This window comes from Coenobita brevimanus, chromosome 106 (genome assembly GCF_032717465.1).
Source record: "Coenobita brevimanus isolate Jiangsu-jjx chromosome 106, ASM3271746v2, whole genome shotgun sequence".
Lineage (NCBI taxonomy): Eukaryota > Metazoa > Arthropoda > Malacostraca > Decapoda > Coenobitidae > Coenobita > Coenobita brevimanus.
This window is the reverse complement of record NC_137059.1, coordinates 4,327,385-4,345,000: the sequence shown is the minus strand read 5'-3', so window position 1 is coordinate 4,345,000 and position 17,616 is coordinate 4,327,385. Positions and strand designations below refer to the sequence as shown.

Genomic DNA, 17,616 nt, shown 5'->3' with positions numbered 1-17,616 from the left:
TGTTTTTCTCCATTCCTTCTGCTTCCCACCTTCTTAACTCCCTCCCTCCCCTTTCTTCCTCACTCTCTCATTCTTCTTTTCTCCTCCTCCTCCTCCTCCTCCTTCTTCTCAACTGCTGCCTTCTTCTCCACTGCTACTACTACTACTACTACTACTACTACTACTACTACTACTACAGCTACTAAACCCATCCTACGTACCCTCCACACACTCTCTCTCTCTCTCTCTCTCTCTCTCTCTCTGAAGTGGTCTAATGGGGACAGATGTGTGAGCCAGGACGCGACTCGTATATAATTAACTCCTCATAAAACTTAATTCAGGCTAATGTTGTCGTGGTGTTATATTACCCAAGTCAAATTCACTGTCCTTATTTTTTTCCTCCCCCCCTGGGTTGTGTAATAAGTTTCTGCGTCGTCTGTGTGCGTAGAGTGTTTGTTTGTTAGAGATGGATGTGTGTGTGTGAGAGAGAGGCAGAGAGACAAAGAAACATTACGCCGAGGGATTGAGTAAGAAGTGACAGAGCCGTAACATTTATGCCTCTCGAAATTCATCTTTCCTGTCACTACTTAATGCTTTGCTTTCCATTACAGGTGGCTTTACATTGAGTGACAAGCCAATGGTTTCCTGTAAGCCAAGAAACCATTTACAACGCAGGGTGGTAGCCATATAACCAAACCATACGTGCTTCCTACGTGTCAAGTGGGTTTGTGGAGGGTTAGTGCCCCTCCCTGTAAAGCAAGTAACTCAGAGTCAGATGGCCACCCCGTACGGGATTATGGCGTCTGGCAATAGATAGATAGACAGAAATTCCTCGTTCTCGTGTCGCAGTCTGATTGGTGCTACTTCTAGAAATATTCCGTCCCCCTACCTCACCCCTAATTGCTCCCTTAGTACCCTTCTTTCTGTGTAGTCTTAAAAATCTCTCTCTATCGTTAGGTACTTTTTTTTTCTAAACAAATGTGACCTGCTTCTAACATTTTTCTCAATGGTGTACTCAGATCTTCCTCAGTGTGGCTTCTACATACTCTGTGACGACGTACATGTGTGTGTGTGTGTGTGTGTGGTTGCAAGGATAGCGCTATGTTGCAATTAGGGGAGGGGGGAGGACGACGGCAACGGAATTTTCCCAGCTGTTGCCAATTAGTCTGCAACACGTGAAGGGAGAGGGAAGCTGCACTGGTATAATCGTCTCACCTGTACCACTTCTTGCCCAGTCTCTACATGTGTTCTGTGTAGCCCGAAAGTTAGAGAAAATAAAGATAGAGAAAGGAAAGAATGCAAGATCTAACCTGTCTTCTCTCCCACTCAGCATTTCCACTTGTCGCAATTATCTCTCTCTCTCTCTCTCTCTCTCTCTCACACACACACACACACACACACACACACACACACACACACACACACACACACACACACACACACACACACACACACACACACACACACACACACACACACACACACACACACACAAGAGCAAGAATAAAAAGACGTTCTGCTGGGAGTTAAACGCTGTCTGCCAAACTGAACCTTACAGCACGCAGGGAATACGTGGCAAGTGGGTTTTGTTCTCAGACCCAGTGATATAGTTGGGGTTCGATCCTGGGGCTACATGCCTTCCACAGAGAAAGATAGATTTGGGATGAAGTCGAGGGTTGATGATGCAGTTACCCCACAAACACGTGGTTTTTGTTTATGTAGCTTATGACGTCACGTGGGTTTGTTTATATATTGGTGACGTCGTGAGAAAGCGGTAATTGATGTTTATTAGACCAAGAACACGTGGTTTTTGTTTATACAGCGTCGGACGTCATGGAAATTAAGTCGAAGGTTGAAGATGTTATTATCACAAGAACACGTGGGTTTGTTTACATTGGTGACGTCATCGAAGAACACGTGGTTTTGTTTACATTGGTGACGTCATCGAAGAACAGCTGGGTTTGTTTATACTGCCACTGCAGATGATGAGTTTCCTTGTTAAAATAATAGAAAGGATCCCTGTCCTCGTTCTCTCTCTCTCTCTCTCTCTCTCTCTCTCTCTCTCTCTCTCTCTTAGAATATGGGAGAGAAGGAAGGAGAGAAAGAAAGGATGAAGGCTGGAAGGAAAGAGAGAAGAGGAGGAAGACACGAATGAAGGAAATCAGAATGGATAGAAGAAAGAAAGGAAAGAAAGACATTAAAGAAGGAAGGAAAGAAAATAAATATGGTAGGAAGGAAAGAAGGAGGAAAATGGAACGAGGGAGAAAGAAGGAACAAGGAAGGAAGGAAGGATGGAAGGAAGGAAGGAGAGAGAGAGAGAGCTGACTACATTAAGGTCTCGGTGATGTAGTTATTGTGGATGTTACCTTCTTCCTCCTTCACTCCCCCTCCCTCCTTCACCCCCTCTTTTACTTCCTTCTTCACTCCTTCACTCCATCCATAATTCCCTTTTTCACTTCCTTCCTCCTTCATTCTTTCCTTCACTTTTTTCTTCACCCCCTCCACTCTCTCCTACACTCCTTCATTCCTTCCTTTACTCCCTCGTTTATTCCTTCGTGTACTTCCTCCTCCACTCTTGCTCCTCATTCCCTTTTTCCTTGTCCCGTTCCTTCTCATCCTCTTTCCTTCACCCCCGGCTTCCTTCACTCCTTCTTTCCTTCACCTCTTTCCTCTTTCACTCCCTTCTCCACTTCATTCTTCACTCCTTCTCCCTTGGACTCTCCTCCTCCTCCTCCACCTCCTCCTCCTACCTCCCTCTCTCTCCCTCTCACTCACTCCCCTTTCCTCACTCCTTTTTAACCATTTCGTCCTTCCCTCTCGCTCCTTCTCTCCCCCCCCCTCTCTCTCTCTCTCTCTCTCTCTCTCTCTCCTTTCTTTCTTCTTTCCTCCCTCCCTTCCTCACTCCATCCTTCCATCCCTCTCACTCCTCTCTCTCCCCTCACTCCCTCCCAGTCTCACTCCCTCCCTCTCCCTCCTCCCTCCCACTCTCTCCCTCTCCCTCCTTCTCCATCTCACTCCCTCCCTTTCCCCCTCACTTCCTCCCACTCACCCCATGCGTCTCACTTCCACTCTCCCTCCCTCCCTCTCCTTCCCTCTGCCTCCCACTCTCCCTCCCTCCTTCTGCCTCTCACTATCCCTCCCTCTTTCTGCCTCTCACTCTCCCTCCCTCCTTCTGCCTCTCACTCTCCCTCCCTCCTTCTGCCTCTCACTCTCCCTCCCTCTTTCTGCCTCTCACTCTCCCTCCCTCCTTCTGCCTCCCACTCTCCCTCCCTCTTTCTGCCTCTCACTCTCCCTCCCTCCTTCTGCCTCTCACTCTCCCTCCCTCCTTCTGCCTCTCACTCTCCCTCCCTCCTTCTGCCTCTCACTCTCCCTTCCTCTCCCCCTCACTTCCTCCCACTCATCACCTCCCTCTCACTTCCTCTCACTCCCTCCCTCCCTCTCCCTCCTTCTCCCTCCCTCTCCCTCCTTCTCCCCCCATCTCTCCCTTCTTCTCCCCCTCACTTCCTCCCACTCACCCCCTCCGTCTCGCTTCCTCCCTCTCCCTCCACTCCTCCTCACTCCCTCCCACTCCCTCTGTGACGCGTATAGTGTGGCTTCTGTTATTGTAATGAGGCCTAAGTAGGAGGAGGAGGAGGAGGAGGAAAGAATTGTAAAAATGTATAGGTATGGAGGGAGGAGGAGGAAGAGGAGGAGGAGGAGGAAGAGAAGTAGAACAAGTATAGGTATGGAGAGGAGGAGGAGGAGAAAGAGGAGGAAAAAATGGTAGTAAAAATGTATAGGTATGGAGAGAGGAGGAGGAGGAGGAGGAGGAGGAGGAGGAGGAGGAGGGGGAAAAGAGAAATAGTGAAAAAACATATAGGTAAGGAGAAGGGAGGAGGAGGAGAAGGAGGAAAAAGCACAGAAGGAATGGAGGAGAGTATGTAGGAAGAATAATAGGAAGAAAATAAGGATAGAAATATAAGGAAGAATGTCTGACTTTTAACTCCTTTAGTACGACGAGGCCATTCTTGTATTTTGTTGATGCTATACTCCGTTCACCCTAACTTGGCTCAGAGTTTCGTCCTTTCGTAGCTTTTATCATGTAGCACAGTGGGAGGGGAAAAAATGCGGGTCTAAATCCTTTCTATAGCACTTTTTCGTGACTGGCATCGTATTCTGGTGTTAATCTGTTGTCATAGCTCAGGATTCAAGATGGAGGGATGGCAGTTTTAGGTCAAGTTAGAGTAAATAGAGTGTAACAGAGGTCTTGCTGAGTTCAGGAGAGCCCCTTTGTTTAGTTCATGAAGCTTATATCAAACTCCATTTAGGAAGGTTTACCATTAAATTGAATGGTCTGGAGGCAGCAAAAATATAATTAAGAAAAAGAACACCTCTGATAGCCGCACTCACCCCAACCGTATCCACCGCTCCGACAGATCCCAGATGTCCTTTGTCTCTGGGCACACTCTTCAGACACACCCCAGATGCACACCACTTGCGCCTCAGACCCACATCAGACACAGCACCAATACCCCGCGCCAACGAACACCCCGTAAGCAAGTGGGACGCTAATAAAACTCTACGGCCGCAACTTGCCTGATTTCGTTCTTCAGAAAGGTACAGTGACTGAGTGAGGGAGTGAGGAACAGTTAGGGACACACTGGATTTGGCAGCCCTTGCGTGTACGAAAAAAAAAAAAAAAAAATCGCCCGAGAGTATTTTATTGCTGCTAAGTTCTGAATCGGGACTTCTTATATGTTGGTAATAGTGAATATCTATCTGCAACCAGTTTCAAATTATAGCCCCCTGAAAATTCATGACCTTGATTTTGAACTTTCAGGGTCACTCGATTACCTTCAAAATTAATCACTTCCTTTTGGGACAGGTGCCTGCATGTCCTGAAAGCTTCATGTAATTTCATTCAGCCATTTTTCCGTAATGTTGGTAACAGACAAAGAAACAGACAAACTCAACCAATAGCAATACCTCGCCGGACTCCTTTCCGGGCGAGGTAAAAAAAAGAAAAAAGAAAAAGAAAACGAAAAAAAAAAAAAGAAAAGAAAGGGAAAAGGGAAAACGAAAAAAATCACACTGAAGAGGTTAGATTTAGGGGAAACTTTGAAGGAAAGGTTGACATTAGCACTTAGACTCTTATGATTCACTTTCATCATGTAATATGGTTGTATAGACGTTACCCTGAATAGAATACTAGAGTTGTCCCCACCGTGAGAGGGTAAATGATGACGGTATTAACATTACCAGACTCTTATATCAACGCTGAGACTCCTGTGGCCATCTCGACTGACTAAAATCGTCTGGGGTTTGATAAAAAAAAAAAAAATACTATGAGAAAGCCTGGCTGTGAGAGGGTTAAGTTCCAGCAGTTTAGACATAAAATTATCAAGCGAGGCGAGATGGAGGACGTGTGTGTGTGTGTGTGTGTGTGTGTGTGTGTGTGTGTGTGTGTGTGTGTGTGTGTGTGAGTTCATAAGGTGTGTTTAACTGCCCATGAATACAGATGCTTGTGAATGTGTGTACGTGTGTGTGTGTGTGTGTGTGTGTGTGTGTGTGTGTGAGTCCATAACTTGTGTGTAACTGCCACAGATGCTTATGAGTACGTTGTGTGTGTGTGTGTGTGTGTGTGTGTGTGTGTGTGTGTGTGTGTGTGTGTGTGTTTCATTATACAGTATGAATGTGGATGCATTTCCTGATGTGTGCGTTCATAAGTTGTGTGTAGCAGCTTGGGAATACAGATGCACATGTACCTCAGTGTGTGTGTGCGTGCGTGTGTGTGTGTGTGTGTGTGTGTGTGTGTGTGTGTGTGTGAAGCCGTGTAAGTGTAGTCGGTACTTGTGCAAGGGAGTTGTCTCACTCCTGCAACAATCACCACAAACACCACCGCACACTACCACCACTACTACCACCATCACCATTATCACTACCACAACTACCACCATCGCCACTACCACTAAGTACTACCATCATCACTACCACAATCTCATTATTACATTTTCACTACCCTTGTCATCACTACCAGTCAACCAGCTAACACCACACACTACCACCACCATTCCTACCACTATTGCTGCTACCATCACCACTACCACTACTATTACAACTACCACTGCAAATATGTTAACCTACATTGCTACTACCACCATCACTACCACAACTACCATCATCACCAACACCAGTACCACCATCACCACCATATCTACCATCACCACCACCACAGCTACCACCATCACCACCACAACTACTACCATCACCACCACCACAACTACCACTATTTCTGTTATTGCCATCATCAACTCAAGCCCCCACCTCTGCATGTAAACATAAAACGCTCATAAGTACACACACACACACACACACACACACACACACACACACACACACACACACACACACACACACACACACACACACACACGCCAAGAAAAGTACATAGACGCAGGCATACACGCCAAGAAAAGTACACACACACACACACACACACACACACACACACACACACACACACACACACACACACACACACACACACACACACACACACACACACATCATTCTGCAGCTTGTCTCATGTAACTCAGTGGCAGAAGACGATACTGCGGCTCTACATCCTTTCCGTAGCACTTCTTCGTGACTAGCATCATATTCTAGTGAAAATGTATTGAGATTTGACAATTTTAGGCCAAGTTAAAGTAAAAGGGGTGTAGTAATGTAGAGATTAATTCCTATACTAATTTAAACTCTCTCTCTCTCTCTCTCTCTCTCTCTCTCTCAGATTAGGGTACTCTTCCTGCCTACTTAGAATAATATTAAAGTAGAGAAAGAGAGCAGGAAGTCATTAGCCGTCTCCTTCACTTCCTTCCCTCCTTCCTTCCTTCCTTCATCGCTCCCTCCCTCCCTCCCTTCCTTCTTCACACTTAGTCCTTTTTTCATGGATTCTTCCCTCCTCGCATCCTTCCTTCACATCCTTCCTTCCTTCCTTCTGTCCTTCCTTCCTTCACTTCCTTCCTTCCTGCCTTCCTTCCTTCCTTGCTTCTTTTCCTGACGCCTTTTTCCTTTCTTCCTTCCTCCTCTCCTTCTCTCCTTCCTTCCTTCCTTCCTTCCTTGTTTAGTTTACTGTCTAGCTTTATTCTCTCTCTCTCTCTCTCTCTCTCTCTCTCTCTCTCTCTCTCTCTCTCTCACTGAACCACTGAAAGCCCACAAATGCTTGAGAGAGAGGGAGAGAGAGAGGGAGAGAGAGAGAGAGTTTCAAGTTCCAATCTTCCCTATAATACAACTTGCAACCATCACTTTGACATCAGGGTCCCTATAATCACACTACTACACTACTGGGTGAACAGGGGCAGGTAGGGGGAACTAACTTTGTCCCACAGTCTGAGCGGTGCGAGAGATGGAGGGGGTGGTCGGGTGGGTAGAGGAGTGGCCTGGAGTTTGAGTGGCCGTGATTTCGATCCCAATTTGTGGCAGTGACAGGGCGACATGGAGGCGATTTGTTTGTGGCCACCCATTACGGGATTAAGGCGTCAGGCAATAGATAGATAGACAGATAGATTAACGTTAAGTTCTTCCAGCGTATATATATATTTTTTTCATTATTTGTTTATTTATTCATTAATATATTTATTTTTTGGGGAGCTGGTGTTCGGAAGGTTGTAGGTTCGATTCGAGGCTGAGGCAGTGAATAATATAAACCTTTCCTAGCCTATTTCACGTAGCTCAGGGGTTGCATAATACTGTGGCTCTCCATTCCACAGCACTTCTTCGTGACTAGCATCATATTTTAACGTTAATCTCCTCTCAGTTCTCAGTATTCAAGAGGGAGAGTTGGCAGTTTTTGGTCAGGTTAGAGTAAAAGGAGTATAGCACATCTTAATCCACTCCTCTTCCAGCCTCCCGAGCACTTTTTCCCTAGCGATTTATTTTTTTTGGATATGGCTGGTTACTATCCTCGTGCACGTTATTTATGCAGAGTATAGTGATGTTGGAAGGATTTGTATAGCACAGAATAGGACAGTAAGGTGTAATAAACAAGCTAAATCGCACAGGAAAAGGTGTTAGGGAGCTTCCTTAACCGATACCAACACCGCCCAATACCCCGTCTTCACGTATGCCCTAACACCTCTTCCTAAGCGATTTATTTTACTTATTACACCTTCCCGTCCTCTTCTGTGTTACATAAATCTTTCTAATATCACCATACTCTGCATAAATAACGTACAAAACGATATTAGCCAGCTGTATCTAAAGATAAATCGGTAAGGAAGAGGTGTTAGGGAGCTTCTTTAACCGAAGATGTTCATAGCACCATCCACTTTCCAGAACAGGACAGTAAGGTGCAATAAACAAAATAAATCGCTTAGGAAAAGGTGTTAGAGAGCTTCCTTAAATGTAGAAAGTACTGGCTGCCTTTATAGCAGAATCCGCTTTCCAGAATAGGACAGTAAGGTGCATTGAACAATATAAATCGCTTAGGAAAGGGTGTTAGGGAGCTTCATAGCACCATCCACTCTCCTACGCTGGGCCATTCTCATTTCCATTTCCTCTGCACACTCACCTCTCGTTTCTATTACTCTCTCACCTCCTAACACCTCATACTAAGCGATTTAGTTTCCTTATTACACCTTACTCTCCTTCTTCGTGTTCAGTAAATCCTTCAAATAACACCGTACTCTGCGTGGATGACGTATTGAAGGATATCAGCCACCCGTATCCAAAAATAAATCGGTAAGGAGGAGGTGCTAGGGAAAATACGAACCCATGTCTCCATTTATGATAATTTAAGTCACATTCTTTCCCAAAAATCATCGTTACATTAATTTCAAAACACAAGGCTCACTTCTACACAATTTTCAGCCAAAATACAACGCTCGTGTTCTGTACAAGATTCTCGTTTGTAAATAAGTGAGAATAAAACACACTTATTTTCCCGTAATACTGCAAGGTTTCCACTTATTAGTAGTAGTGGTAGTAATTGTTTTAGTAATGGTAGTAGTAGTAGTAGTAGTAGTAGTAATAATAATAATAATAATAATAATAATAATAATAATAATAATGATAATAATAGTATGGGAGTAGTAGTAGTAGTTGTTGTTGTAGGCGTTGTTGTTGTATCAGCAGCATCAGTATTATTATTATTATTATTATTAGTAGTAGTAGTAGTAATAGTGGTAGCAGTAGTAGTCTATCCATCTATTGCCAGACCCATAATCCCGTAAGGATGGCCGTTTGTCTTGGAGCTGTTTTAGGGAGAGGGGCACTAACCCTCCGCCAACCCACTTGCTGACACGTAGGGAACACGTACGGGTTGGTTATATGGTTACCACCCAACGTTGTAAATGATTTGCTGGCTTACAGGAAACCATTAGGCCTGTCACTCAATGTAAAGCCACCTGAAAAGGAAAGAAGAGTAAGAAAAAGTGACAGGAAAGATGGGAGAAACAGGAAGCGTGGAGGGCAGACACAGAAAAAGAATGATAAAGGTCAGGGAAGAAGTAGGCAACAGAAAAAGAATGATAAAGGTGAGGGAAGAAGTAGGCAGCACTGCATCAAGTGAATGATCATCGATACCACTTAACGCCAAAGTGGTAAAATGTGACGGTGGATTGGTGAGCCTCAGGGAACGGATCCTATATCACTGCAAGCAATAAAAGTCGGTAGGGATAGCAGGCAGTAGAGTTATGCATTTTATATTCACAGCCAAGTCTAAATTTACATGAGGTCGTGCACTCCATATCAGAATATTCAATGTGCCTTTTTTTTTTTTTTTTGTGGGGGGGGGGCAGCTTGAGAATGGGGTGGTTTGGTCCGGCTCACGGTCTGCACTGATCTGTCCCTCGTTTTCTGTTTCGGTCTATGATATATTCCTCATTTCCTGTTTCGGTCTGCACTGCTATATTTCTCTTTTCCCGTTTCGGTCTATAATATATTCCTCGTTTCGTGTTTCGCTCTGCATTGATATATTCCTCCATTTCGGTCTGCACGAAGGGACTGGCATTTTAACTCGTGTGGAATGTTAGGGGAAACTGGATTGTAATTAGTTTTTGTGCTGGATAGCATTTTTGTTTATATATTGGTACTTATTACTACTACTACTACTACTGCCACCTCTACTTCTACTTCTGCTACTACGTCTGCTACTACTACTACTACTACGTGGTGGTTGGTGGTGGCGACTATCATTGTAGTATTAAGCTACTGTTACAACTTAGCATTCAAGATGGAGAGAAGACAATTTTAGGTTAGATGAGAGAGAGAGAGAGAGAGAGAGAGAACTAAGGATGTGTTTGTGTATGTATGTGCGTTAGTTGTGTTCGTTTGAGTATGTATGTACAATATTTGTGTGTGTATGTGTGTGGGAGGATTGTGGGTATGCATGTATGTGTATGTATGTATGCATGTATGTATGTATGTACATGTGTTTATGTGTTTGTATGCATGTAAATATGTATGTGTATATAGGGCCTGTGTATGTATGATGTATGTATGTGTGTACGTATATTTCTATGTATGTACGTGTATGTATCGTGTAATACCCACTTTGTATGCAAAATTATAAAGTATTCTCAGAGCCTAACCAAATTCACAATCCTACTTACAGTCCTACTTACAATCCTACTTACAATCCTACTTACATTTACAATATTTTTTACTCGTCCGCCATTCTACCTCCACCACCATTGTAAGTAATTCTTTTCTTTTATTTAATCTTTATTTTTTGTATTTGTTTTAGTTCATATATTGTAACTTATTCTGTTCATTTTGTTATTAATTTCCGCTGACTTTTTCTTTGTGTGTGTGTGTGTGTGTGTGTGTGTGTGTGTGACAATTACAACATTCAAAATTCCAGATTAACTACAGCAAGCCTTCATTTTGCGTATTTAATCGTATTTCGTTTTTCAATTTATATGTTTTGTTTGAAGCTGATGCAGTCGGAATATCAGAGCGAGTTCAACAATTACTCCCATTTATCTCTTTACCTATTTATTTATTTATATTTCTTTTCCTTGCACTCTTTTACGTCCATTCGTGTTGCATCGTCGTGCCTCTTCATCGGCAGTGCAACTCAGGTGAATTCTTGATGGTAGTACAGGTGAGTTCTTTCGGCTGTGATATTATGGAGGTGGGAGTCAGAGGGAGGGGGGAAATTGGGAGGCAGAGAGGGGAAAACTGGGAGGCAGGGAGAGAGGGGAAAAGTGGGAGGCAGGAAGAGGGGAAAACTGGGAGGCTGGGAGAGAGGGGAAAAGTGGGAGGCAGGGAGAGAGAGGGGAGAACTGGGAGGCAGGGAGAGAGAGGAGAACTGGGAGGCAGGGAGAGAGGGGAAATTGGGAGGCAGGGAGAGAGGGGAAATTAGGAGCAAAGGAGAGAGAGAGAGGGGGGGGGGAAGATTGGGAGGCAGGAAGAGGAAGGGGGAGGGGTGGAAATTGGAAGATAAAGCAGATGTCGTTTGCAAATGATAGTACATTGATCACTACGGAGTCGATAAAGTTCTGTAGTTGGTGCCGGGTTGGGGGGGGCGGGGAGTATGTGAAGGCAGGAAGTTGGGAATGAGTGCAGGGAAGTTCAAGACGGTGAGATGGAGAGGAGGAAGGGAACGAATTAGAATACGAATTAGTTTTGTTATAACCCTCCCTATACCAAGCAGCCACGAAAGAACTAACAGGTCTTTTGCTGTTTGCTTTCCTTCGCACTCAGTTGTAATCCTCTTTACCTGTCACTTTACCTCGCCACCACAAATCCCATATTTTCTTCCCGTGAACCCAAAAGACTACGAAAACCTCCACATGAAAAGCACTACTCTACTCCATGCCATACCATTTGCAGCATTTATACACCTCATGCTCCTAAGGTTAATATATTCTCTTGGTACTAGCCTCATCGACTTCTTTCATTCAGTAGTCTTTTCTGTTGTTCGTTCTTGCAGCTTGATTGACCCCTTAGGACCGATTTTTTTCTGTAGTTCTTGCTTGCTTCAGACGATTTTGTTCAGCGTAGGAGATGCCTGTAAGCCTTTTTTTTTAATGCAAGGAAGAAAGAACCAAAGGCCAGGAGACTAGCGGTTAGGTATAGTTTTTCCGCTGACTTCTTCACTACTCAAGATTGCCTGGAAGATTAAGAAAATTGTCTGAAGGTAGCAAGATTAATCTACGCTCCTTTTACTCTAACTTGGTCCAGATTTTCGCCCCCTTGCTGCCTATTTCCCTCAGCTCCATGGCAGAACAAGACAATGCTACGGCTCTACGTCCTTTCCAAAACACTTCTTCGTGACTGGCACCTTATTCTAGTGCTAATTTTTAATAGCAATCAGGATGGAGAGATGGTAATTTTAGACCAAGTTAGAGTGAAAAGAGTGTAGGCTGTTTTAAGGGGTTACGTAATTTTTGGTATAAGAGGGACGCCTTCACGTGGTGACACCCGTATAACCAGGCGGCGTAGCGACCCAGATTTTACAAACATCCCTCAGCTGCCTCCCTATCCCTCAAAAGTAGGATGTTGGACTATAGGAAGAGGGTAACTCTAGCCAGCAGTCCACCGGGTTCACATTCTATCCTTTTTACTCTAATTGGGCCTAAAATCATCACCTTTCCATCTTTAGTGCTGATTTGTAACAGTACCGTAGCTTAAAACTAGAATATGGTGCAAGTCAAGAAGAAGTGCTATGGAAAGGATGTAGAGCCGTAGTATCGTCTTATTCAGCCACTGAGCTACGTGAAAGAACTGGAAAATGTCAAAAATTACCTCCTGGTCAGAATAAACGAAGTATATATCTCCTTCAAGTATCTATGACTCCAGAGGCAAGAGAAACAGGAGAGGTGAAAGTACATTTATAGCTGGTTGCACTTCCCTTTACATGGCTATCAGTATGGGAGCATTATCAGGAATTCGTAACCTCTTCATCGATTTTTTTTTCTATTTTATTGGTTTTTATGAAGGTTAGAAATGATCTTTAGTTGTGAAGGGGTTGGGACATGCTACATACGACTCTCCAGTTCGAGAAGGACGTGCTGCCTTAAAGAAAATAGTCTGGAGGTAGCAATAATATAGCAATTCTTCTTCTGCTCGATAATTTTGTGCTAACTTAAATAAAATCGTCTGAAGTTAGCAATAATATAATTCGCCATCGGGAATAATATCGCCTAAGTTAGCGATAAAATAATTCGTCATCGGCAGGAAGGTGTTAATCAGTCATTCATGCCCACACGCAAACTTTCACACAAGCACGCACGCAGAGTTGGCCGTATCGACTTTTTGAAACTTGCGTCCCTTGCGTTTGTGGTTTTCCCGCCGAATTTCTGTTTCATTTAAACTTTGAGGGCAACACAGCTGGCGAGAGGGCGAGGGAGGCGAGCAGAGAGGGACAACAGGCAAGACAGGAGCCATAGCGACGTAAGTGAAGCGATTTGTGGAGGGTTTGTGTGGGTAGGAGGCGCAATATTTTTCCCCTACACGCCCGGCCGACCCTAGCGGAGCAATGCAGGCAGCGCGACCCAGATTGATTTTTATATTTTCTCTACCATTGAAAACACCTGTTCTTGGAAATGCTGGGTGGAGAGGGACAGGTTAGAGTTTGAATTCTTTATTTTCTCTTCAAAGGCTTTCTGAAGATGGGTTGTGTGTAGCTCGAAACGATGGAAAAAATAAACACATGAAGCTCTAGCCTGTCTCTCTCTCCCAACCAACACCTCCACCTGTCATAATGGATCTCCTACACCTGTTCTCATTAATTTGCACGACATAGATAAAGCGATTTGTGGGAAGCTGTGTCATTTGAGAGCGTCTTTGTTTCCAGACAGTCTTAGTTTAATAGTCCAACGAGGCGCAGGCCAACCAACATGAGAGGGTTTATTCTTTTACCCTCGAGGCACGTTTTCTTATCCGTTTATATACATGCGCCGTAAGTTGAGTGATGCATGGTGGTATGTGTTGGTCAGAAGCTCGATATTTTTTTTTCGTACACACCTTACCAGCCAACCCACGTGGAACAGACTATGGTAGGTTTTGCAATATGTTTTTACCTTCGAAACACCTGTCCTCATTAATTTCTAACTAAACATAAGCCATAGCGACGTATGTGAAGCGATTGGTGTGGGTTTGTGTTGGTCAGGAGCTCGATTCGGGGGTATGCGACTGGAATATGTGCTCGGCTCAAGGAAGATGGACGCCCCTGCCCCTGCATAGTCCCGGGTCACCCTTGGGCAAGACGTAGCTCCCGTTCGTCCATTGAAAAGGTAGTAGGTGGATGGTTAGCATCGCCCTGGGAGGTACTACCATGGGAGTGACGTGGTAGCTGGCCTTGCATAACACTCCCAGGCGGGGAACTAAACCATATTTACCAAGTGTCCGGGGTGAGACTACTATTCATACATATTGCTTACTCTCCTATACGCAGCTCATCCTCTTGGGGAGTATGCCTATTTGATTTCCCCTGCACCTCACCATATGGAAGGACCCTGTTTCCTCCCTGGCCAGTCCCTGTGATAAGTGAGCCGTAAATCCCAACCACCCCTCTGATGCAACTCTTATGGTCCACACCCAATTGGAAAGCTTGGTGGGGTTTTGAATTTTTACCATTGAAAAACATGCACTGACAGATTTCAGTTTGTAAACCATAATAACGCTATGTTAAGCGATAGGTGGGAGTTTGTGTCGTATCAGAATTTCAGTAGTTTCCATAGAAGCCTATTCAAACGTCAGCCATTTTAGACTATTCATTCTGTACCATCTCTGCGCCATACTACTTACTGCTGTCACTACTGTATCTTTTGTTTCACCGTATGTGCATTGTATCAACCCTACCCTCCTTCTGACCTCCACTGACCTAACCTCCCTTTTTAACTATCGAGAAACATGTTCTGTCTAATTTCTAAACTATATTTTGTATACATAGCCTCTTGAAATCCATAACATTATATTTCAGAAGCCACGAACACCACCATATTTGCCACAGAAAGTTGGAAAGTGAAAAGACAGTACATATACATAAACATTCGTAACAGCGTGGTGGTGTAGTGGTCTGAACGCTCCGACGGCCTTGCATTGGCTCCATTCCCAAGAGGTGACTGTTAACCTCTATAGCTCTATAATATCGTACTTTCCTTTCTGATCCCCTAAAATGATAATAATTTCATTTATTGACCATTAATATGACTTCCACACCCCTCTCCTTGCATACCACTATACGGCGGGAACGTAGCACCCGTCTGTCAGCAAACTCTCATCCCTTTTCGGTGCAACTCTCAAATGCAAGAGTTAACCGCTACTCCCAGTCCTCATGTATGCAACAGGTCAGCTCTGGAACTGTCTTCTTCTGTCTGTATTTCCTACTTCCTGTGACCTCCAGTCTTTTAAACGCAGTGTGTCCAGGCATCTCGAAATGAACGGATCTTGAATTTGGCTCTCTGTTGTCTTGTATTTATTTTTTTTCCTGGGGGCAACAGTCTTGCGGTTTATAGCCTTTGGTTCCTTCTTCCTTACATAAAAAAAACACATCTTCACGTGCAGATAAGCTTATAAACACAGGCTAGGGACAGTGAACGGGCGAGGAGGAATATATTGATATGTGTTTTGGCCAAATGGCACCTTTATAAATATTTGCAATGGGACTGGAAGCTCCCCCCAGGTCCTAGCCGCGGTCGTTATGGTGATCGTAGTAGTGGTGGTGGTGGTAGATGGGGTCGTTATGGTGGTAGTGATGCTGGTGGTTGGGGTTGTGGTGGTGGTAGTAGTGGTGGTAGTAGTGCTGATGGTGGGAGTTTGGTGGTGGTTGTGGTGATGGTGGGAGTATGGTAGTGGTTGTGGTGGTGATGGTGGTAGTTTGGTTATTGTTGGTGTTAGTGGCGGTATTGGTGGTAGTAGTGGTGGAACTGGTCGTAGTAGTAGTGGTGATGCTGGTTAATACGTCGTCATTGGTGGTAGTGGTGGCGATGGTGGTAGTTTCGTCGTAATGGTGGTAGTTATGGTAGTGGTGGTAGATTTAATTCAGTTGAGTGTAGGTCATAGGAGCCTGAGAGTGTTAATACCGGAACAGCAGTCTTGAGTGATGTAGGGTTATGGTCTGGACGGTGGGTATGAGTGCCGAAATTATGATATATAGGCGTTGTGGAGGGTCGTTTCTCTCTCTCTCTCTCTCTCTCTCTCTCTCTCACACACACACACACACACACACACACACACACACACACACACACACACACACACACACACACACACACACACACACATTTCCTTCATTCTCTCTCTCTCTCTCTCTCTCCCTCTGTGAATAGGAACCACACTGTCCTATCTCCACACCATTCACGCAAGCACACACACGTATACACGTTCATGGGCTTACACACGCACACGCTTACAGACACAAACGTTCATGCAAGGTAACACACATGGACGCACAGGTAACACACACACACACACACACACACACACACACACACACACACACACACACACACACACACACACACACACACACACACACACACACACACACACACACACACACACACGCTGGCTTCATTGTGACATCTGCAGACACACATGCAATACAGGCATGTGTGCGCACACTGACATGTAGTGCACATAGTTTTACAGAGAGAGAGAGAGAGAGAGAGAGGCGCGTTCACATCTACATACTGTAAATACCGATATAATAGTCTACTGACACGCCTTCGTCCACACACATACATATACACATGTAGACTGGTGTGGTTTCGTGCACATGGTATTGATAGCCGTGTGTGTTTATCGTGACACACACACACACACACACACACACACACACACACACACACACACACACACACACACACACACACACACACACACACACACACACACTACATTCGTCCACACCATCACAAACTTCAAAGCACTGTGTAGCCCTAATATTTTACCCCTTACTTCCGTGATCAGGGGACGGCTCTCTGTTGATGTGAGAAGTACAGATATTGAATGGTGACTCCCTTCTATTCAAATCTTCCTGACCTTCCTCCCTCTTCCCCGAAAGGAGGAAGGAAGGAACAAAAAATACATGCTGGTGTGGATGAGGTTAATCAGCTTCTAACATCAGTCTGTGCATGCGCGAAGTTCCCTATTCAGTAACGATCTGATATGGTGTGTGAATTGAGTGTGTGCGTATTTGACGATGGTGATGGTGGTGAAGGTGGTGATGAAGGTGGTGATGGAGCGGAAAGTGGAGGAAGATGATGATGATTGTGGTGGTGGTGGTGGTAGTGGTGGTGATGATGATGATGATGATGGTGATGATGATGGTGGTGATGGTGGAGCAGAAAGTGGAGGAAGATGATGATGACTGTGATGATGTTGGTGGTGACCATGATGATGATGATGATGATGATGATGGTGATGATGATGATGTGGAGAAGGAAGAGGAGGGGAATGATGATGATGGTGGTGGTGGTACTGGTGAGTATTATTATATTTGTGGTAGGTGGGGACGCTCACCATCCACTCGATGTAGTGCTGCATTCGGGTGTCTGCCCTTTCCTCTCCTCCCTCCTTTCCTTCGTTCTTCTTCTGTCTTTCTTTACTTCATTCTTTCCTCGTCCTTCTGCCTACGGGTGACTTTACACTCCCTCTTTTGCCTTTCTTTCCGTCATTCTTTCCTCTTCCTCCCGCCAGTAGGTGACT

At 44.7% G+C, this 17,616-nt stretch overlaps 1 protein-coding gene across 2 annotated transcripts in view; it reads right to left on the bottom strand.

Annotated features, from left to right (window-relative positions):
* Positions 1-17,616, bottom strand: part of LOC145416435 (spondin-1-like) — a 186,973-nt gene that overhangs the window by 166,077 nt on the left and 3,280 nt on the right. The gene's annotated exons all lie outside the window — the stretch shown is intronic.